This window comes from Zea mays, chromosome 3 (genome assembly GCF_902167145.1).
Source record: "Zea mays cultivar B73 chromosome 3, Zm-B73-REFERENCE-NAM-5.0, whole genome shotgun sequence".
Classification (NCBI taxonomy): domain Eukaryota; kingdom Viridiplantae; phylum Streptophyta; class Magnoliopsida; order Poales; family Poaceae; genus Zea; species Zea mays.
In genome coordinates this window covers 89,453,889-89,478,668 of record NC_050098.1, presented here as the reverse complement: position 1 = coordinate 89,478,668, position 24,780 = coordinate 89,453,889, and positions in this window count along the sequence as shown.

The window sequence follows — 24,780 nt, the reverse complement described above, 5'->3', positions numbered from 1 at the left end:
TAAGTTTAGCCTTTGCTACTTCCTTGTAAACGCGTGTGTTGGCTAGACCACCCGGATACTTGAAACAGAACGCCAACTCTATAAGATCCGTGAGCGTCTGCTTTTTATCTTGTTCTTGCTTGTTATCGATTGCTTGCAGGTTCAAGGTTGTTCTTGGCACGACAAGAGCAGCAACAACAGGAGTCGGTGTAACTATCACTAAGGCGCAACACCCTTTGTGGTTGTTGTAGTCAGATAGCACAACGTCGACCTCCACCCCAAATCGTAGTTATCAGGAGACGGTGTACCTGTCGCTCAAGGCGCCACAACATCTTGGTTGTGGTAGTCGGGCAGCCAACGTCGTTCTCCAACAAGTTTTCCACCTCCATCATCTCTCATCGGAAGATCGGGCACCCTTCTACTCGTTGGGTTTATCAATTGGTATCAAATTTCAGGTTGCTCGGTGAGAGATCTCAATCTTCCTTGTTTTATTTACCTACTACACTTTTGCCCAAAGATATATTTAGAGCAAAAATTCACCTAAAATAGTTTGAACCTTTGCTTTACTACTTAGTTTTCGACTTGTTGAATTCACGGTTGCTGCATTTGGGTCGAGTTGCTGGTCTAAAGTTTTCTTACCGCTAGAGTTTCGAGTTCGCGCCACCTTGTTTCAATCACCAGTTTAGACCTCTTGTTGCAATTCAACGAAAAAGAAGAGAAAGCAAAAGGCGAGTGCATAAAAAAGCCGCACTAATCAGCAAAACAAAAAAAGACACGTGCAAAAAAAAAGAGAGAGAAAAACCAGTTCTGAATTTTGGTAGATAAAATTTATAAGTGCAACAAAACAAAAGGCAGTTTGTGTGCCTTCTTTTTATAGTTTCAGAAATCAGATTGTTGTTCTGAGCTTTTGGTGATACTATTTGTGTAACGGCTCGCGTCTCTATTACGGTTTGGACTAGGACCAGCACAACACCATTGTGGAACGTTTATTCAACTTGTTGTGGCTAACGTGGTACTAGCTATTCCTTGGAACTATTGATATTGCAGCTACCTATAAATCCACAAATTTTTCTACAACACCACCAGGTTGTGCTAGCTGCCACCGTTGTTGTTGTTCTTGCTGTTTGCCGGCACCTCCTATATTGTGTGGTGAGAATTTGTAAGAACTTGCTTAACCAGTTTGAGAATGAGAGATTACAACAATGATTCCTAGTAGTTTATAGGATCAAAGATATTTTTTATTGTTTTCTTGTCTTTACTAAACATGGCAGGTGATATGGAGATTTTTGAGCCAACCGAACATTATATTCAAGGCATCATTCTCATTCGACACTTGCCTTCATATGCCGGTAAATTCAATCCTCATGCATACATTGGGAGCTAAAGGTAGATAAGGAATTTGATAAGCATGATCTATCTCAAAAACATAAGATTTATATTGCCTCTAATTTGTTAACTGAGCACGCATTGATGGAATGGAAATACATTTGTAGGCACAACAAAGTTCCACAATCTTGGGAAGACTTCAAACTTCATTTTAGAGATGCATTCATTCCTGCATACTATGCTGATCATTTGCTTTCTAAATTAGACACCTTAATGCAGGGTGCTAGGACTGTGAAAGATTATTATTATAATTTTAAAATTTGTACCATGTTTGCTCGCTTAGATGAATGCATGGAAGATGTAACGACTAGGTTCATGAAAGGACTCAATTCTGAAATTCAGACTATAGTCATGCATGAAGCATACAAACACATTTCTCACTTGTTTTTGTTTGCATGTAAAGCTGAAAATGAGATTCTATTATACAATTATACAAGCACTGAACATGTGAGACATAGTTCCTCTTTTGCATCTGCTCTACATGCTGATCAAGAACACAAAATAATTAAACCAGATGTTGTTTTTCCATCATCACAAGAAGAATTGATTGCTGACACTTGTGATAGTGAAGATTTGTGGGATAATGATTCACATGTAGGCAACAACTAGTAATTTGTATTGCAAACGAAACTGAAGAAATAAATTTGATCTCTTCTTTAAATACTTGGGGCTATATTGAGTTTGATGATCTTTTTGAGCTCGGTAATTTGGAAAATATTTTATTTGCTAGATCAACTATACCTTGTCCTTCTCATGTTATATTTTACATTGCTAGCAAGTACAACAACATAGGACAATTTCTTGTGCATAAAATTTCTATTTCATCTAGATATGTTGTTTCTTCACTTTGTGCAAATAAGATATTGGTATGTTCTCAAGAAGAAAAGAATCCCTTGTTTCCATGTACTTTAGTAGAAGTTTCAGGTTTATATTTGAAAGACATTGATAAAATATTAGTCATCAACATCAATCACGATGCAAAACTGAGGACGGTTTGCTGTCAAGAAGGGGAGAATGATGAGACCATAACCCGCACAGATATGACCATGTTAATGGCTCCTGCTACAAAGACATTGAGGAACAAAGTAGTTGATTGGGGACCAAGTAATGATATTTGCAACATTTACAACCAAGCAAGCACATCATCAAATTTAAAGAAATACTTGGGTGAGGAGCACACACTAGAGTCGAGGACGACTCTATTACAAGAAGGGGAGGATGATGAGGACATCAGTACCATCAATACAACCACACCAGCGACCCCCTTCACCATTTAATCATGGACCATTGAAACGAGTCCGTGCACGTAAATTTAATTATCTGGTGAACTCGTTCATTGTTGTTGAAGCTAATCATTCCTTAAATGAGGTACTTGTTGGGGGCCTTCGGCTTCCGAAGGTCCTCAAAAACATGATTTGACAATGTTTTCCAAGTGAAATATGTGAACAGGTATCTTCGGAATCGGGTCATGAGTATACAAGAGCATGGTCAGGACGAAGCCTGAGCGAGACGAAAGGTGATTATGACGAAGGATAAGGTGATCACGAAGCTGTGCGTAGAAAAGCTTCGGCGTAACAGCAGAGAAGGGGAACCGACTTAAAGATGAAAAGGCAAATTAGACCTCAAAGAATTACTATAGAGGTATTGATAAATGTAAGGGGCATGAATGTAATTCTACATGGGCTGCGTCCCTTGCCTATAAATAGATGAACAGTACTCCCGTACTGTTCGGCGCTGACTTAGCATTCGCCCTCGCGTCACGCTTGTACCCTCGCTTTCCCTCAAACTGAAGGTACATTTGTAATTTGTTATTGTTTAAACAAGTATCGTAAATAGAAATAAATTGATAATAATGTTTAAAGTGATTATGCCATTTTTCTATATTCTGTATATAAATCTTTCTTCATCATTTATTGTGCTTATGAAGGTATGTCCTTCATAACCTTCATCCGAAATTCATTATATCCGAAGGGAGATAATGCTTCGAAGGACGAAGGAATTTAATGTTTAACATTTTTTATGTTGCCTTGTTCTTAACTATTAGCTTTTGAGAACAAGTCCCCAACATTGGCGCCCACCTCCGGTGAACTCACTTCCATTTTTTGAGTTTTGAACACCTTCGGCAAGCATCACCTTCGTCATGCTGCCGAAGAAAGCTTCAGCAACAGGGGCTGCTGCTCTGCAGCCGCTGGATCCCAATCAGGATGCCCCTTCTCTTAGGGAGGCCCGAAGCCAGAAGAGGAAGGCCACCAGTCCGACGCCTCCGGAGGACGACTTGGATCAAGAAATCCAAAACTTGGAGATGCTCCATCAACAGGTCCAACGGAAGAAGGAAAAGATGGCTCGTCTAGCTGACCTGCAAAGGCAGATAGACGAAGCCTCTGAAGAAGTTCGTCATCTTGTTCAAGATGACCAGAACCGAAGGCCTCCGCACAGAGAGCTTCATCAGGAGGGCTTCTACAACGAGGATGACTAGTATGAAGATTTCCATCATGGAAATTTTGCTTTTGATGATACTTCTCCTCTGTCAACAGAACTGCAGGCTACACCTTGGCCCCACTCTTAAAAGCCACCCCAGCTCCTCATGTACGACGGTCATTTAGACCCGAAGCAATTCTTGATGAGTTATGAAGCAACCATATCTTCGTATGGTGGCAATATTGCAGTCATGGCAAAGTCTTTCGTCATGGCTGTCAAGAGTGTTGCACAAACCTGGTACTCCTCTCTTCGGCCAGGAACAATCACCTCATGGCAAAAGTTGAAGGATATGCTGATAACCAGCTTCCAAGGGTTTCAAACGAAGCCGGTCACTGCTCAAGCTTTATTTCAGTGCACCCAAGACCACGAAGAATACCTTCAGACATATGTCCGAAGGTTCCTGCGTCTGAGGGCACAGGCACCAACAGTGCCCAATGAGATTGTCATTGAGGCCATGATTAAGGGGCTCCGGCCAGGACCTTCAGCCCAATACATTGCCAGGAAGCCTCTTCAAACTTTGGAGAAGCTGCTCCAGAAGATGGACGAGTATATTCGAGCTGACAATGACTTCCGCCAAAGAAGGGAGGAAGCATACAGGTTCTCTAAAATGACCAGGGGCTTCGGAGGAAGATTCCACTCGAGGCACGTCAGGTCAATTCACAACTCTACTCAGAATGATGATAGAGGGAGTCAACAGCAAAGGCCACAGTACTCCTCGCAAGCTTCGGGGCAGCACCAAAGCTCTTTCCGGCCGCCAGCTCCAAGGGGCAGAGGCGCCAGGGGCTACGGAGGAAGATTTAGAGATCAGTCAAGGAAAATTTATTGTCTATTCTGTGGTGAGGACAAGGGCCATACAACCAGGATGTGCCATGTTACCATCCAGAAGCAAAAGGAGATAGCAGAAGTTGCAGCGCAACAGAGTCAGCCGAAGCAAGTCATGCATACTGCTTCGTACCATTCGCCTTACATTCCAGAGTATGTAGGCAACCACCCTGCAGCTTCTGTTGCTTCGGCAAGCCAACCCCAAGCATCTTGGCAGCAGCCTCCACCTCCACCACCAACGCAACGAGGCCAGCAGCCAGAAGGGAGTCAACACACTCACCTCCAACGGGACTTCAGAGAAGAGTCCGAAGCTCGCACAGTCAATAGCACTGTGCCAGAGTTGAAGCATATTTACTGACAAATATCCTACCCCGACAGCAGCTTTTCGCATTCAGTATTATTTTCTTCTTAATAAGGAACAATTATGGGAGGCTTAAGTGCTTTTTGTCGTTTTCAATCTCTTGTAACAGTTTCGCTTTTTACCATAATGAAAATATATCTTTTTCATAGGTTTAAGTTGCCGAAGCATAAGAATTTATGGCGGCAAGGAGGACCTTTGAATTATCAAAAATTTGTTCTAAGGAACGCAGTGTAATTTCTTCGAAGCAGCAAAAAGTCGTTCCTACAGGAGCGCAGTGTAAGTTTTCTGCTCAAAAGTCGTTCCGAAGGGAATGCAGAGCTTACAACGAAAAATAAACGCTGATTCCGCTGAAAGTAAAAGGCGAAGAAGCTCCTAAGGGAGGCTTACAGCGAAACATAAACGCTGATTCTGCTGAAAGTAAAAGGCGAAGAAGCTCCTAAGGGAGGCTTACAGCGAAAAATAAACGCTGATTCCGTTGAAGTAAAAGGCGAAGAAGCTCCTAAGGGAGGCTTGCAGTGAAAAAACGTCGATCTTCAGCAAATGTCATTCTGCATAACATCACATCATTACATCATTTGCACAAGCATAACATCATACATCATATTGCATCGGCAACGCAAGAAGGGGGTCTCAGCATTCATATTCGAAGATTGTTTCGAAGAAACAGTGATAGGGCACAAAATAGCTATCAAGGAATTATACCTTCGTCAAACTCTGAAATGAAAAGATCTAGTGATTTTACGAGGATTGGTTACTGATTTTATGAGAACACCGATATTATTTACGAAGCATGAAAAGAAGGGAAGGTGTTTTTTCGCCGAAGGCTCAAAAACGGTATTATATATGAAGTTTCATGCATCGTAAAGAATAGAACCATAAATAGCTAATATATTATATTCAAAGTTACAAAATATTACACATGTTTGTCAACAAGCATTATATTCTAAATGTTTTTACAACAACATTTAATCTTCCCTTAGAACTACTTCTGCAGCTTCGTTTAGTAGCTGGTCAACGACTTTATCCATGATGGCTTCGGCCATTTTCCTAATTTCATCGTCCCCCTTCGCGTGGGGGTCCGCAGTTGACTCGGCAAGTTCTGAGGAAGGAGAAGATACGGCTATATTACTATTACAAACCGTGAACAAGTTCGAAATCAAAAAATTACAACAAAGAGCCAAAAACCACTAGTCAATACCTATTTGCCCTTCGGGCTCTGGACTTTTTTCAGCGGCCTCTGCTACTTTTCTAGCGTCATGAATGCCTTTTTCGCTTTTTCGTATAATTTCTTGGGCCATTTCCCAGCCACCATTGTCCCAGATATCGGTGAAAAATTTTCCACCGACCAGGCTCGCTTCGGCCGAGGGGTCTTTTATATCTTCAGAAGATAAGGCGGCTTCGGATTGTGCCAAGAATTTCACGTGGTCACAGCCTTTCCTCTCCAAAATGGTAGCAATCCCCCTGGCACCCGAAAAGGCACATATGTCTCCACGACTATTCAAAATTTCTTCAAAGGCTTCAGCTTCGTGGCTGATCCATTCAATTGGACCTTCGGGGTCACCCCTTATGAATTTCTCTTCACTTGAGAAAGCGCCAACGCTGGCGAAGCTGGTTCTTACTTTCTTATCACATTCTATAGATTTTTTATAGCATCTTTTCTTTGATGCACGAAGCTCTTCAACGTTTTTTTCCAAATGATTTGCCCATTGTTCACTGATTTCTCGTTTTGTTTCTTCAAGTGTGCGTTCCTCTTTAACTCTGGCTAGTTGTTTTCGAAGATCTTCAATTTCACGCTTCTGAGCCTCAGCTTGAGCTTTAAAATTAGCTTCGTCTTCTTTTATTCTATTTATCAATGAATGTAATATTTTATCTTTTTCGAGACCTTCGTTCCTTAGTTCAATTACTTCGGAACGAAGGTTGCTCAGGGCCATAACACACCCTTCGTCTTCAGCATCTTTTTGAGCCCTAAGGGCGTTGCTTAGTATAAGGCCCTGCAAAAATTGTGTGTGTGTCAATAAGTTTAAGCAAATGAAAAATTTTGATTTCAAGAAATAATACAAAGACCTTCATTTTCGCACCTTTAAACTATTATACGCTAGGCTGTCGGCCAGCTCGTCTTTTGATAACACCGAGAGCCCGTTTTCTAGTGTTGGGAATCCGAAGCTCTTGCTCATCTCCCGACAGACAGAAATCTCCTTGTTGTCAGGGAGACAATACAAGAAGTCTTCTTCTCCGCTGCCATTGAATATCAATGCTCCCTTTGGATATTTCAGTTTTTGGGCATAAAACTGAGCCTCTCGCTTTTCTTTTGCAGTCAATTCTTTCCCCGAAGCATGTCGTAAAATATAATCGAAAGCTTCGGAAAATGCTTCGGGGGCGGCAGTGCCAGTTTCTTCAGCCAAAATTTGTTCTGTTGTTTCTATTTCTTCGGCTTCTAAGGATTTCACCTTGGCGGGTTCTGAAGGCCCAGCTTCAGTTTCACCTTGGTGCATTGAAGCTTCGGCACCCAAGGCTTCGATTTGCACTTCAGAAGTCTCGCCAAATTTCTTCGGAGTAGTGCTCGAAGACTTTATTGTCTCCAATACATCCAGTACATTAACCATTCTTTTTCTCTTGGGGGTCATCATTGGCATTGGCATTGGCACCTCGGTTCTTCTGATGTCTTTGTTTCTTCAGCCCTCGCTTCTTCTATTTTTTCCGTCACCGACACTTCGGCCAGGCCTTCAATATTCGGCAGGGGAGTTGGCTCTTTAGCTTCGGTGGCCGAAGAGGTCTCACCGACAAACTCAGGCACTGAGGCCGGTTCAATATAGCGTGGCCGGTGTGTGAGAACCTTTATCCTTTTCCTTTTCGGCGCCGGCTCGCTAGGAGCGGCTGAAGCAACTTCCTTCGCAGAAGATGAATTCTTTCTTTTTTGACCCCGCGCTGGATAACGGTAGTCGGGGTAGACAAACCCAATTGCATCAAATACTCGGTTGAGTCTTTTCTTTTTTCGGCCTCCGAAGGCCACTGACAGAGCAGTGTCTTCAGCCTTCGAGTATTGTCCAAGCAGGTCATCGCTTATGGCCTCAATACTTTTCAACCAGTCATCATCTGGCTCAACGAACTTATCTCCGTATTTGAATGTGTATTTTAGCCTGACTAGTCCACCTTCGTCAGGTTCCCTGACGGTTTCTTTCGGCATTTCCCATTTATCTGCAAGTGGCCATACTCTGAAGGCAATGTGTTCTTGCATCAAATCCCTTGTCCCAATAAAAGAGCAAACCGCGCCGAAGGCTCTCTGGCATTCTTCGGCTGCTTCATCCATTTCCGCCTTCGGCCTACGAAGGCCGAAGCGTTGCCAGATAGGGCGCATAATGATATCTTTAATATCTTCCCGTGTTTTCAAATAATTCTTCACATAAAACCATTCCGTCATCCAGTCGCCGAGCCATCTTTTTCGAAAGGTTGGCACGGGACAGCTTGACCCAGATCGGGCCCCGAAGCTGTAGCAGCTAAAATTGTTGTGATACTGCTCTTTACCCCAGGGTTTTGTCTCATACAATAGCTCATGTATGTTACAGAAACTTTTTGCATTTGGTTCTAAACCTTGGCTCCTCACGGCCCAGACGAAGATGCCCATCCTTATGATTGTTTCGGGGGTAATTTGATGAAGGCAGATTTCAAATATCTTCAGTATTTCCACGACAAAACTGCTCAAAGGAAACCGTAGTCCAGCCTTTAAGAAGCTTCGGAATATCACGACTTCATTCTCCTCGGGAGTCGGACAAGTTTTCTCTCCTTCATCAGCCCTCACAATAGACAAGTCCCGAAAATATCTACCCCTCATATTGACAAGATGGCTTTGTTTAACACTTGATTTCCCAAAAACCGCATGACTTGGTCGCCAAGGTCGATCTTCGGAATCTTCACCACCACTATCCACATCATAGCTGTCACTGTCGCCAGTATCTTCAGATAAACCCTCTAAAATCTCCCTGGTAATCTTCTCTGTATTTGTCTTTGCCATTGATTGAAGAAAGCCAAGATGCATCTCCTCGGAAAGGCTTAGCTTCGATTCAGCAACAACTTTCTTATCTTCAGACATCTTCGAAAATGCTGAGAAAGTGCTCTCGAAACCGAAGCTTAAAAATTTAAAAAGCCAAGCAAGAGTTGTTGCGCAAGGGCTAAAAGTCGAGTGAGTAAGAGCAGATGGCAAGAAAGCGTGCCAAATGAATTCGTGGTGAGCTCTTATTTATACACCTAGTGCGTTAAAAACTGGAGGGTCCCGCTTGTCAATGACTGTTGCTATTCTAGCAAAGGGAAGGTGTTTTTTCGGACCTTAGGCTTAAGGCCTTCGTCCATGTCGCAATATGAATTTATCACTAATAAATTAATATTGCGAGGGGCTACTTTTGGGGGCCTTCGGCTTCCGAAGGTCCTCAAAAACATGATTTGACAATGTTCTCCAAGTGAAATATGTGAACAGGTATCTTCGGAATCGGGTCATGAGTATACAAGAGCATGGTCAGGACGAAGCCTGAGCGAGACGAAAGGTGATTACGACGAAGGATAAGGTGATCACGAAGCTGTGCGTAGAAAAGCTTCGGCGTAACAACAGAGAAGGGGAACCGACTTAAAGATGAAAAGGCAAATTAGACCTCGAAGAATTACTATAGAGTTATTGATAAATGTAAAGGGCATGAATGTAATTCTACATGGGCTGCGTCCCTTGCCTATAAATAGATGAACAGTACTCCCGTACTGTTCGCGCTGACTTAGCATTCGCCCTCGCGTCACGCTTGTACCCTCGCTTTCCCTCAAACTGAAGGTACATTTGTAATTTGTTATTGTTTAAACAAGTATCGTAAATAGAAATAAATTGATAATAATGTTTAAAGTGATTATGCCATTTTTCTATATTCTGTATATAAATATTTCTTCATCATTTATTGTGCTTATGAAGGTATGTCCTTCATAACCTTCGTCCGAAATTCATTATATCCGAAGGGAGACAATGCTTCGAAGGACGAAGGAATTTAATGTTTAACATTTTTTATGTTGCCTTGTTCTTAACTATTAGCTTTTGAGAACAAGTCCCCAACAGTACTAATACCTTGTGATTACTTTATTATGCTAAGGTGTTTGGGAGGTGAACCATCTAGAATTTGAGAAGGCAACAAGGCTATAAAAGCTGCTCCACTTGAGGGGATTTCGAAACTACAACAAGTGCAAGTTTAAGAGGGCATATCTTTCAGCTCCCAAGGTTGTTTAATGCAAATAAGCACTTGTTGGAAAGGTCTCTTTGTCTACTTTCTAGTAGATCAAGGCTCAAGGAGAGAACGCATCCAAGGCATCCAGGAACGGCCGAGACAACTTCATGACTCCACCAGCCCGAGTGATTTCGTAACTGCAAGCACTAAATTAAATGGAGCATATCTTTCAACTCCTAAGGTTGTTTAGTGCAAATAAGTATTTGTTGGAAAGTTCTCTTCGTCTACTTTCTGGAGGATGAAGAATCAATGGGAGAAACCAAACGACACGTCCAGAAACTATCGAGAGAGCTTCGTTCTCCACCGGATCTTCTTTCTATTCCTCTCACTACAGGAAACTGGTTAAAGAACGTGGGTGACAAACCGTCGAACTTAATGTAATAAGCCGTCGAACTTACCGTAAGAACGTGGGTTTACCGACGAATATAGCCAACGGCGATTTTTGGACGAACTTAGAGAAGTAAGTTCGACGGCCCCGTCGAACTTAACATTAAGACCGTGGGTACCGTCGAACTTAACATTAAGAACGTGGGTACCGTCGAACTTAACATTAAGAACGTGCGTTTTTAAGTTCGACGGGGCCGTCGAATTTTTTCCCGTAAGTTCGACGACACCCACGTTCTTACGGTTAAGTTCGACGGGGTCACGTGGCCGTCGAACTTATGTGTCATGCGTGGGTCTGCGAGGATTGCACAATAAGTTCGACGGTACCCACGTTCTTAACATTAAGAACGTGGGTACCCACGTTCTTAACCCTTTTTAGAAAAAAATAAAAAATACAGAAATGAAAAATTAGACACACATAATATCACATGCAACACAGAATATCACATACAATACATATTTCAAACACATTGATATATGTTCATATCACAAATTCATAGTCCAAATACATAAGTTCACAAGAATTGGAGATTGTACAAGTAGTATTACAACACACATGAATTGAAGATACATGTGTCCATCAATCACTCAAGACTCTGTTCCTAGCTAGACAGTATCCACCTATCACTAAGAGAAACATGTCAAGAATGAACACCCTAGCTCTAGGTGATGTCTGAGGTGATAGGTAGAGTCGACCCATTACCGACATATGTGTGGACAGGTCTTCAAAAATCTAGATCATATTGTGTTAGTCCTCAGGTTCAGCTTCAGCCATATCATCATCACTGGCGTCTGATGCTTCGATGACTACCTCTAGCGAAGCTGCTATTGCCCTTGCTAGTTCTTCATCCTCATCCTCTATAGCAATTTTTCCTAAAACGGAAGAATCAAAAGGCATTGTGATTATAGCTCTTTTGGTAACCAACTATGATAGGAACTAGGAAGTGCCTTGCAGGTAGCCAAACGATAGCAGCTAGGGTAAACTGCCAGAAAATCATGTACAAATACTATTAAGAAAATGACATGATACAATCGTACAACAAAACAACATGGTTACATCATATGGTTATGCAAAATGGTTAGTCGGTTTCCAAATAACAAGCAAAAGTAATACCACTGTGAATTAAAAAGAACAATTCAACTCCTACCTTGCTTGCCCGTAGAAGCTTCCTGATCAACTTTCCTTGGGCGCTTTTGAGGTTGAGCTACATGGTGCCCCTTCGGACCTTTATCCAGGTAAGGTAGTAAATCCTAGGTAAAGGACACAATCAGAAAGAATTAACAAGGAACATCTACGCTACAGTACATCCTATAATTCAGGTTTGTGTGCACCCATACAGGCTAAGAATAGTATCAAAATACCTCGAGTAAACGGTCTGGGTGAACCATTCCATTCCAAGCATGTACTTTTTGCCCAGTGACGGGGTCAATTAGGAGAATAGCAGGCATGTACCAAGCATATTTGCTTTAGTAATATGTGTCTTTTCTCCAGTAAACTTTACAAAATACTTATAGAACTTTTCAAACTTCTCTGGCTCGAAGCCCACAAATTTCTCCTCGGACGCAATACCTGGAAATAGAACTTTGGCAACACTTGTATCATTGGTTTCTACAAACTGTACCTCGTGGTCTGTGCTTGCTGCCTTCACAAATTCTTCATGGTCTGCTCACTGCCAAAAATATGGATATGAGTGAGGACTGGATATGAGTGAGCACAAATTGAACAGATGCCAAAGTTTATTCCACAAGTTTTTACATTTCGAGCAAACTAAAACTTGAAAACGATACATTTTTTCCGCATCCAGCATTTCATAACGCATCTGTACCTCAAAATTCTTGAATATAATTATGGCGTTCCTATCAACATGAGATGCATATAATTCCCAGTCTATTGGTCAGACACATGAAAGGGCACTCCAACAGACAATAGATTGGTAATAACATAACGAAAAGAGACAAGAGAAAGCAAAGTAGCGTCCTCACTTGGTGTGGAGGCCATGGTAGGCGTGCTCGGTGCCATTGACGAACAGGAGTACGGTGGGGAAGCCCTTGACCCCGACGGCGGTAGCCGCCTTGGGGTAGCGCTCCTCGTCGAGCTTCGCGAAGGCGACGACGCTGCCCATGGCGCGCTGCGCGGCGGCGGCCTCGGTGAAAGTTAAAGGAAGCACTGAAATCACCAATGCTTCAGCTTATGGATTTTCATTACCTCATACCGTGTGTGGACCAAAATATAGATAAACAGAACTTATTGAATGAACCAACAAAGGAAGCATTTTAAATAGTAACCGATGAATCATCCAAGTTCTTATTGAATGAACTGAATTTCATGGCATCATTGGAGTGCATGGATGCCTTCTCTCCAAATAAAATAGCAACAAGGATTGGACAAGGTCCTGTTTGGACAGCCGTGCTAAGTACAATACCTTGAAGACCAAAAATTACTGGTCTGTGCATTTGAATTCCCAGCGATGGTCTATTAACATAAAAACTTAAGTAATGATGCCACTTATTTGTACCAACTAAAATTAAGCAAAAGAATATGGTAGTTGCTTCCTAATGGACAACAAGTCATAAATTGATAGTACTTTCTCCTCCATTAGATATAGTCTCTACAAATTGATCAATGCTGATTATTAAACAAAGTAGGCCTGCTAAACTGCACACTAACTACCAGTGCACTTGAGACAATTGATCAATGCTGATTATTAAACCTTGCATCATGTATTAAATTCAAGACCTCAGCTAACAACTAAACCCATTGCACATGGCTGCCATTTCAACTACCACAGATGTAGGTTTGTTGATAACAATCATAGAATAAATGGAGGATGTTTTTTAACAAGAAATTATATTCTAGCATAACTCCATTTTCAGGCAGTTTGCTTGTATTCATAAATTGATTACTTGGAAGAAAAAAGTGCATACCTCTAGCACACATGCGTTATGGGTAGTGTAGGTGGCGGCTGTCGTACAAACAATTAACCATGCGTTATCTTGCGTTAATTAGCTAGTATATATAGGAGCTGGGAAATGGAACTCTTGCAATGAGTGATGAGTTAGGTATAGCAGCATGCATATGCATGCATCAGTGTGGCCCCAATGCATATATATATATATACCTTCTCAAAACACGCAGCTACGGCAATGCAAACAGTGGCGCATCTGCATGGTATGGAGGCCGGATCATCTCATCGACCTTTGCGTCTTAATTTTATGCTAGTAATAATCATATGGTTCGACATTATCATCATCACTTCCTCCTGCCTGAGATCACTACGGATATCGATTAGCAAGATATATGACACTTGTTTGTACCCGATCGCACGGCAATTGGCAAAGACAAATAAATATGGACCCTTTGCTGCGTTCATTCATGGCAACATGCATGATCACTATGTTTGCTAAGTAGGTGCTGACAAATAATGTCGCTGTGAGCGCCCACACCCCGGCCAGGGGCCAGGGCTGCTTGCCGCCACCAAGCACTATTCTTTTTTGTCAAAATTTTGGAGTTTTAATTGGTTTCACGTACTCTTGACGCACAGCGTACAGATCAAAATAATGTTCTTGTGTGTCAAAAGGCAAATAATTAACCTAAAAAATCGCTCTATATATATATGTCTCTGAAGTCTAAACATGCAACACATCAAGCTATATATGCAGTAATATCTCCAGAGTTATATGCATGTATGCTAGACTGTTTATCTTGCTCTCATATATAGAGATGACAAAAGATCATGTAGTATGGCGGCAATGGCTGTACCTATCAGATAATGTTGCCTAATTATTTTTTTCGAATGCAAGTATGAAGCTTCCATCATGCTGATAGCGAAGCAAATTGTCACTTACATATTTTTATAACCATACCTTGCCACATCAGAGAAAAATGCTCATCATTTAGCCCACTTCGTCCATCCATACATCATCAGACAACTTTATGTATGTGTGTATCTGAACGAGAGAGAGAGAGACCTATCTTGTTCTGAGAGAGTGTTGAGCTTGCCCCCCCCCCCCCTTTTTAGTGTAATCGTCTACTACAGGCACCATTTTCTTGGTGCGGAGTTCGGCGAAAAGCTTGTGGCCGCACAATCAGCGACTGAATATAAAATAAACGCTCATCCTATCCGTGTGCACCTGAATGACAAAAGCAAGCTGCACTTCTCAGCCTGCACCAACTCCTACTAATATTAGCATGCAACTGGCAGTTGGTGAACTAGGGAGCCTAACTACCTAGCTAGTAGCTAGAGCCATAGCGTAGGCGGCAGCAGGATTACAATTCTGCCTATGTGGAGATGGAGAACCACACACATGAGACATGACAGTGTATATATGTATGACACAAAAGTAAGGTTCAAGCAAGGCATGCATCTTTTTTTAAGCTTTTAACCCAGCTCCAGCTCCAGCTCCAGGACAGTGATGTTTTTTTATAAGGCTTTGAAGATTAATTGTACTTTGTAGCATGCATGTGTGCCTAGCTATTATATATATATACTATCTGTGTCATTAGGAAATCACAGTAAAAAAAAGTTGCGTAGCTAGAACATGTTACTCACCCGTAGTTTTTGGGCGCCCACAGGAACGCTGGCGCCGTGACTTGCGCCACTGACGCCAACTGCGCCGCGACGAGCAACAAAGCCAGCCCCGCCCATGCCGCCGCCATCTCTGCTCGAATCGAACACTGTTGGTCCCATGGGGAGAAGAGAGACCAAAAAATTTGAGGGAACCCGCTGGCGGGAATCGATGTGAGCTATCGAGCACGGAGATCTTGGAAAGATCTTACCTTCGCTCGCAGCAGGGATCTGAGATCGGGGACTCGCCGCCGTGGCCACGTTCGATCGGGTTCTTCTGCTCGGGGAGTCACCGCGGCCGCGTTCGATCGGGTTCTTCTGCTCGGGGAGTCACCGCGGCCGCGAACTGAATCCTGGAGTTGCGGTGGCAGAGGCGCGGCGAGCGCAATGGCTGGCGGAGGCGCGGCGAGCGCGGTGGAGGAGTGCACGCGGTGGCGGAGGGGCGGCGCGGGTTCGGTGGTCCGGCGTTCCGGCGGCGCGGCTTGCGAGCATGTGAGAGAGGGGCGGCGCGGCTTGCGAGCATGTGAGAGAGGGGCGGCGTGGAGGGGATTTCAGCGTGTGAGAGAGGGTGAGATACATGAGTCCCGCGCGGGTTAGGGTTTGGGTTTTTTTAGTTAAGTTCGACGGTTTCTGCTGGCCCACGAACTTAAATTAAAAACGTGGGTACCCACGTTTCTAATACCTTAAGTTCGACGGTTTCAGTCAGGCCGCACGAACTTAAATTAAAAACGTGGGTACCTACGTTCTTCGTCAAACCCATGAACTTAATTCAAATAAGAACGTCGGTACCCACGTTCTTAGTTTGCCCCCACGAACTTTTATTAGTTTCTTGTAGTGTCTATTTAAGCAACTAGCAGCCACCAAGAACTTGGGTTTTTGTTTGATGTAAGTTTAGCTTTTGCTACTTCCTTATAAACGCGTGTGTCGGCTAGACCACCCGGATACTTGAAACAGAACCCCAACTCTATCAAATCCATGAGCGTCTGCTTTTTATCTTGTTCTTGATTGCTTGCAGGTTCAAGGCTGTTCTTGGCACAGCAAGAGCAGCAACAACAGGAGCTGGTGTAACTATCGCTAAGGTGCATCACCCTTTTGGTTGTTGTAGTCGGATAGCACAACGTCGACCTCCACCCCAAATTGTAGTTATCAGGGGACGGTGTACTATCGCTCATGGCGCCACACCATCTTGGTTATGGTAGTCGGGCAACCAACGTCGTTCTCCAACAAGTTTTCCACCTCCATCATCAATCATCGAAAGATCGGGCCAATCTTCTACCCGTTGGGTTTATCAGTTGACAACAGTGATAAAAATTTGGCAGGGCAATGTATGCAGTGGCACGACATTCAAGTGACTGGTTCATCGAAATCAGGGTCCAACCTTTTTCATGCAATTATGCCTACGACTTCGTTTTACAATTTGTTTTAACGCTTAATCTAGCATCCTTGTCTGTTGTATATTATCACATTTTGGATAGTCATAACCTAAACACACATTTTTCTATAAATACGTATGAGTGCTATCATTGAAAAAACAACATACTAGTGCATCTAGGTTTCGCCACTTCATGTCTGCCATGCCGCCACGTATGCTATTTCAATCTGCTCATCGATGTGCACCAGCAACCAAGAGAACAGGTCTTTGAAACAACCACCCTCAGCAATCCTACATCGATAGAGGACGAATAATGTTTTTGGTAAGCGCTCTGCACGACTGCTCGATCGCTTCCTTAACATGTCGTCTTCAACTTCGTCGCCAAGGCTCGTCTTTCTCCTTGTTGCGCAGGCGTTTTACATTGTCGGCAACAACGAGATGGTTTTCCTTTTATATTATTAAATTGAATATGTTTACACATAATTCTGCTAGTGCATGGTTTAATATTAATTGACATGATGCGCTTGTTTAGATCTGTTCATTTTACGTACATAGATGTCATCATGACGATGCTTTAGTTTTTGATTAAATTAAAACTACATGTTCTAATTTATCCAATAATTCAGAAACCTTGTTATAGGAAATTTGGTTTTATCGCTGGATTTACCGACGCTTTGAGGCCCGAGAAGTTCTCTCGCGAGCACCTCAAGAGATGGCAAACGAGAGTGATCCTGTGGCTTTCTTCCATTAAAGTGATTTGGGTATCCTAAGACAAACATGAGGGTAATCTTACCCACGAGCAGGAGAAGGCTTATACAGACGCCAACACTCTCTTTATGGCGTTGTGATTGGTACACTTAGAGATCTACCTTCATCATAGAGACACTAAGGAATTGTGGGACACCCTTGAAGTTGACTATGGCAACATAGATGTCGGTGCTAAGATGTATATCATGGAGTAGTATCACAACTACAAGAGGACTGATTGAAAGTATGTAGTCGAGTAGGCTCATGAGATACAATACATGGCAAAGGAGCTCAAGTAGCTAAAGATCGACCTACTTGACAAGTTTGTCGTTGGCGGCATCATTGCTAAGTTGTCTCCTTCATGGAGAGATTTTTACATTGCACTCAAGCATAAGACAATAGAGATATTGTACCATATCTGATTGCCTCTCTTGATGTTAAGGATAAAACTCGAGATAAGGACGAGTGATCTAAAACTGTTCAGGGTTAGGCCAGTGCCAACGTGGTATAGAGATCTCAATCTCATGGCAATGGAAAGGGCAAGGGAAAGAAGACCAGTCCCAATCCTACTACTGCTTTCAAAAAGAATGAAAAAAGAGGGTGATGGCTCCTTCATGTGCAATAGTACTGATCATTGGGCAAAGAAGTGTCCACATTGCAAAGGAAGAACGCCTTCACCGAAGTACAATACTGCGAACATGGAGTGCTAGAGCGGAAACTAGTGGGTATAGTAGTTTACCCTTTATTTTTAGTGTTTCAATCTACTAGTTGATGTCTTGATACTGGTGCGATTGTTCACTTTTGTTTTGGTGCAAGTCTAGTTTCTTCATACCAGACTGCTCATGTTCATGGTATTGGCATGGTCGATCTGAGGCTTACTTCGGGAAAGGTCGTGTAGGTAAGGAACTTGTTGCATGTCCCTACAAGTTAGTGGTCCCTTCTTCCTAGGGATGATTTTAAAGTAGCGCTTGAGGCGAATAAATTTTTCGTGTTTAAGTATGGGCAATGTATTGGTAAAGGTTATGAGTACGGAGGCATGTTCTGCTTTTTGTTTTTCGATTTCTACAATAAGTTGGTCAATTTATTTCTGACTTTGCACCATGAGTTCAATTACATTTTTTTCCAATTTCAAAGGTTCTAAGTGACATAGTTGTGTGCAATTCAAGCAACCTCATAAACCTCACAAGGTAGATGAGGAGAGGCACTTGGCACCATTAGAACTCATTGCTTCAGAGATCTGTGAGATGAATGGTGTGTTGACAAAGGGTGGAAAAACATATTTTATGACCTTAGTTGATGATGCTTCTAGATTTTGTTTTGTGTGCATGCTGAAAACAAAATATTTGGCTCTAAACTACTTTAAAATCTATAAGGCAACCATAGAAACCCAACTTGAGAAAATGATTAACATAATTAGGTCAGATCGAGGAGGTGAATATTTATCTACTTATTTTGATTAATTTTGTGTAGAATATTGTATTATACATGAGAGGACGCCTCCCTTTCTGCCCCAATCAAACGCACTTGTTGAAAGAAAGAATCACATGTTGACTGACTTGGTTAACACCATATTAAACATTGTTGCATTGTCTGAGGCATGAGCGGAGACAATATTGACTGCTTGTCATGTCCTAAATAAAGTTCCCATAAAGAATAAGGAGAACAGTCCCTATGAGGAGTTGAAAGGGAAATGTGCTCTTGGGCCATTTCTATTATGTTTTGGTAATTAGATGCCCAACACATAGAGTTATGACATTATAAGCTAAGTGTCAAAGAGATGCAAATAGAAAAGCAAGGTATGGTTCTAGCCTTAGTAAGTTGTTTTTGATACTAACATTATTCTACTAAGTGCTAGGAACCTTGTCAAATCAAGAGAAACCGGATTGAAGAAGTTTGGCTAAGTCCAGCCAAACTTGCACCAGCTTGCGGTGCACCGGACTGTCGGGTGTGCACTGTCCGGTGCCCATGCTGGCGCCCTAGAGAACATGCCGCTCTCAAGAAATGCTGAGGGAGTCGCAGCTATAATTCACTGCATTGTCCGGTGTGCACCAGACTGTTCAGTGTGCCAGCTGCGTTGCCCGTGGCTGGCAACGGTTGACTTCGCTAGAATAGGAAGGAAATCGTGCATTGTTCTCTGTCCGGTGGGGCACCGGACAGTCCGGTGCGCCCACAGGCAGAAGGCAATCAAGGCCTTCGAAATGGAGCTCAAACGGCTCCTAGCTGCCTTGGGGCTATAAAAGGGACCCCTATGTGCATGGAGCACAACACCAAGCCTCTATTGAACATCCTACGACACCTAGACTCCTCAAGCACACATTCGGATCACTGCGTTTGAGATTTGAGCACTTCTTTGAGCTGTGACTCCGCTGCGTTGTTTTGTGTGCTCATTTCTTGACTTGTGTGCATGTTGTTGCTGCGACTCTAGTTCTTGTGTGTGTCTATTTTCTCCCTTACTCTTGTGGTACTTGTGATCAATCTTGTAAGTGTGAGAGACTCCAACTTGTGGAAATTCCTCACAAATGGAATACTTGAGAAAACGAAGAAAACTGTGGTACTCAAGGTTGATCTTTGGATCACTTGAGAGGGATTAAGTGCAATCCTTGATCGAAGGAGGTCACCACAACGTGGAGTAGGCATCGGCCGAACCACAGAATAAAATCACCGTGTCACTTGCGTATCTTTCTATTGTGATTACTTTCTTCCTTTGAGTTCTCACTTAATCACTTGTGCTATTGTTCATAAGTTCAATACATATTCTAAAGGAACAATCAAGTGAAGAGTTCTCTTTTCTCTAGTCATATCACCTTGATTTTAATCTCCCTTACAGTTACTATAAACCAAGTTTGTGTTGTTTAGACTTGAAGTAAATCTTCGTCAGTAGTGGCATAATGAGAATCTTTTTCTTTGCGAGACATAAAAAGAAGGGAAGGTGTTTTTTCGCTAACGGCTCAAAAATGGTATGTACGAAGGTTTCATGCATCACAAAGAAATATATTACATTAATATACATACAAAAACTTGATGTTTGGTCCTTACAAAAGACTAAAGCTATATACAAGCGTTACACTTGCTGGAATACAAAATTTAGTCTTCCTTCAGCACTTTTTCAGCATCTTCATTTAACAGTCCATCGACGGCTTCGTCAACAGCTTCATTAGTGATTCTTATTATGTCTAACGTTTCCTTCATGGCTGGATCAGCTTCAGGATTATATGACTCCAATGGAGGTGAAAGTTCAGCTGCAATAAAAAATGTGTTGGTTAATTTCGAAGCTGAAAACGAACTCCGAAGTTAAACCTCAGTAAAAGTACCTAAAAGCCTTGCGCGCTCAAAAACTTTTTCAGATCGCTTAGCTTCTTCTTGAGCGTCGTGAGATTCTTTTTCGTTTTTTCTAATTGCTTCATCAGCCATCTCACGATTTCTCTTCATCCACACATCAGAGTAAAACCTCCCACCCAATGTAGAGGCCTCAGCCAAAGGGTCTTTGGTGTCGTCCACCAAGAAAATAAATCCTGGCTGAGCTGCAGCCTTAACATGCTCACAACCGGCTTTTTCTAAGGTCACCGCGACCCCTCGTGCACCAGCGAATGTGCAGAAGTCTCCCCGACCACTAAAGATTTTGTCAAAGGCTTCGACCTCTCCGCTGATCCACTGGACGACACCATCGGGGTCACCGCGGATGAATTTCTGCTCAGAAGAATAAGCTCCTACCTTTGTAAAACTGTTCTTTAGAGTTTTGGCGCATTCCAAGGATATCTCGTAGCATCTTTCTTTGGAGTCGCGGAGCTCTTCGACATTCTTTTGTACCCTTAATCTTTCAATTTCGCTTATCTCGTGCTTCGCATTTGCAACTTCAAATTTTTCATTCATTTCGGCAAGCTTCTTCTTCAAATCTTCAACTTCGGCCTTGTGAGCCTCGGCTTGTGCACTAAGTTTGGCTTCGCCAGTTTTCAGCCTATTCACTAAGGAAAATAATATCTTATCTTTCTCGAGAGCTTCATTCCTTAGTGAAATGACTTCTGCCCAAAGATTCCCAAGAGCTATGTGACAACTCTCGTCTTCTTCTTCCTTTTGGGCCTTTAAAGCCTTACTTAGAATCAAGCCCTATTAATAAAAATATATGAGAACATAATGCTATCAAGAAAAGCTACAAATATAGTTTATTTTACAATAAAATATATATACCTTCAAGCTATTATAAGCTAGGTTATCTGCAAGATCATCCTTCGACATTGCAGATAGGCCGAGTTCAAGCTTCGGGTACCCCATGTTCTTCATCATTTCCCGGCAGACAGAGATCTCTTTATTGTCTAGTAGGAAATAGAGAAAAGCATCCTAATCATTGCCACTGTACACCAAGGATCCTTGGGGATACTTCGGATCCTTAGCGTATTGCCTTGTTTCGGCAATCTGCTCCTCCGATGATTGTTTCCCCGAAGCATGTTGCACAATGAACTCCTCTCTTCGGCAGGTGCTCCGGGAGCAGGAGACTTGGACTTCTCAGGGGCACCTTCTTTTTCCAAGATTAGTGGTGCAGTCTCCGAAGGTATTGTTTCGGCAAAAACTTAGGGTCCAGACTCAGAAACAGCTTGCTCCGTGCCAGCTTCGTCAGATTTCTTTAAAGTTTCGTCTTTTGTACTAGGCACCTCAGCAGAAGCAGGAGTCGATGCCTTTACAGATTCCATAACAGCGTCTAGTACACTAGCCATTCTTCTTTTCCTCGGAGTTGTTGCAGGGATCCTTGATGCCTTCGGAAGTTCCGTCTTGCGTGTTGGACTTAGGGTCTTCAGCTGCTCTACTGCCTTCTCCAGTTCTGGCTCCTCAGCCGATTCTGTCCTAGATTTGACGGGCACAGAGCGACTTGGCTCAGGCATTGATATGGACCCTTCAATTAGCTTTGGCACCTCGCCTGGGTCGGTGCGTCACAACTTTAGTCTTTTTTATCTCGGCGCGTTAGAAGTCGCCGAAGTAGCAGCCTTTCTCTTTTTTCCTTGCTTCCGCGAAGGATAACAGTAGTCTGGATATACAAATCCAATGACATCGAATACCTTGTTCAACCTCTTTTTGCCTCGAGCTCTGAAGGCAGTTGTCATGGCGTCATTTTCAGCCTTCAAATATGCTCCAAGCAATTCATCACTAGTTGCTTCAATGGCATGCAGCCAGTCATCGTTCAGCTCATCAAATTGGCTCCTGTACCTTAAGGTATACTTCAAGTAAACTAAACCACCTTGGCTAGAGCCAGCAGCAGTCTCCTTCGACATTTCCTGTTACAAAACTTTCCAAGGTATTAGGCCCACCTATAGATGTCCTTGTCCTAAAGACCTCAGATAGACATGCAGGTGTGCATAATGACTCAGTAAGTTCGGTTATCTGTATCTCAATCATATCGCCCAAGAGCGCTTAACCCATCATGTAGACATTACACATAATCATCAGATTAGAGAATGAGCGGAAAAGATTATAATAACATAATTTACATTCATACCAAAAATATAGAAAGAGTAGTTATTACATAACCGGGTATTTGAGTGTGGAACTTATTATTACATTACCGGGAGGCAAAACACCCTCCCAAATAAGTTTTAGTGTTCTTCCTCCTGCTTGGGAACCACCTTGGAGCAGAAACAGTAGAACTCAGCTATTTCATCACCTAAAACATGGGTTTGAAAACCCTGAGTACAGAGTGTACTTTCGCAAGTCTTACCCGTCTAAGGAAAAAGACTCTGAAGGATATGCTGGCTTTAGGGAATCAAGGTAAAGCTTATCAATATTCAAAGACTCTGTTTGCAGAAATGCTTATTAAGATTGGATCCTTAAAATCCATTTTTATTATCAGGTTAAGTAGTTACCTGCATCTAGAGTTCTTTCTATCCTAGATCAGGCACTTGGCCTATGTTAGCCGTCTTTTATCATTCCTTCAGTTCACTTGATTGCTACGTGTAGGGCAGTGACCAAGTCTTCATGTCCGAGAAGTAACGGCGATCCGAATCAATTAATACCCAGCTGGGGATCTCCAACCACACGACATATGTAGCACTTAACCCTTGCATATGTCAACTCGCCACCGGGTTTCTTAAGACCAGAATGGGGTCACGCCAATCGAGAGCACAAATACACCACCGTCCAGCCGATTGTCACGGAGGGTACACACTACTCTCGCCATTTCTCCACTCCCATTGCGTGGTGGCCTTTCTGGTATTGGTCCGACCGAGGCAAAGCTCACCCATGACGAGGCATGTGGCCAGTTAAAAGGTCCTCGATCATCAAGCCTACATTGGTTCGGTCCTTAAGAAACTCAGAAGACACTACACCATGACTTCCTTCTCGTGCAAGTCACCCACCTAGTCTCGTCTTTATCATTTACAACCCAAAGTTTGGTACCTGACAGAGGTACATCTTTTCAGATGTTGAACCCATCACGGCCATGATGGATTCACCATCATAAGTCTTTTCTTTGCAAAAAATCCCCATCTAGTGTGAAGCATCACCTTTTGATTTAAAACAAAACATTTTGTTTTCTAAAGCAAGTCTAAGCATCATAAAAATCCTTCTCATAAAAGGGTATCAGGGATGGTAGTCAATTTTCCAAGGAAGGAAATGCATCAATTGTTTAGCACACAACTCTTATCACCTAATGCATCATATGAGGTGATAAAGAGTTTAAAACAACAAGGAAAGAGATAATGCATCGGGGCTTGCCTTGTGTTGTAGGAGGTTTAGGGTCCACTCCGCAGATGTTGAAGTAGAAGTTGTTCTCGGCTGGAGGATTTTCAGCTTGAGTGACAACCTCTTCTTCAACCACAGTTTCTTCCTCGTGTTCTATACATGACAATACATGTACATGAATGCTTATGTGATGTCATGAATATGCAGTTACACAATAAAAACATACTAAGTTGTACCTTGAATACAACTTTCCTTCATGGTACAAACTAAACTAGGGTTTCCTAAGTTGGTATTCTATCAGTATTCAGTAACTTAACCCTAGGAAGCTAGTTTATTGGGTTTGTGACCAAACAGTGTCCAAATCATTTCAAACATCACCCAAGGTCTTCAACCATCATACTAAGCCTACCCAAAAAGTTTTACCATTTTTGGAGCTACTAAATTATTTCTAAAATTCTAAAAGGCTTGGTTTGAGCATATTTAAATGCTAAATAATTCTAGACTTGGGATAAAAATCTTGGAACTATTTTTATTAAATACTATGTGATTTTAGAAGTATAGCAAAATTGGTCTCATGATTTTACAAATTTTCTACTATTTTCTACAAATTTCCTAATCTGATAGTAAAAAGAAAAAGAAAGAAAAAATGATGAATAGTGTTGGGCCAATTCTAGCCCAAGTCAGCCCGCGAACAGGAGAATACGTGTGTGCCCGCACCCGTGTTTCAGTCTTGCGTCGAGGCCCCTAGGTATTTGAATAACCAGTAAA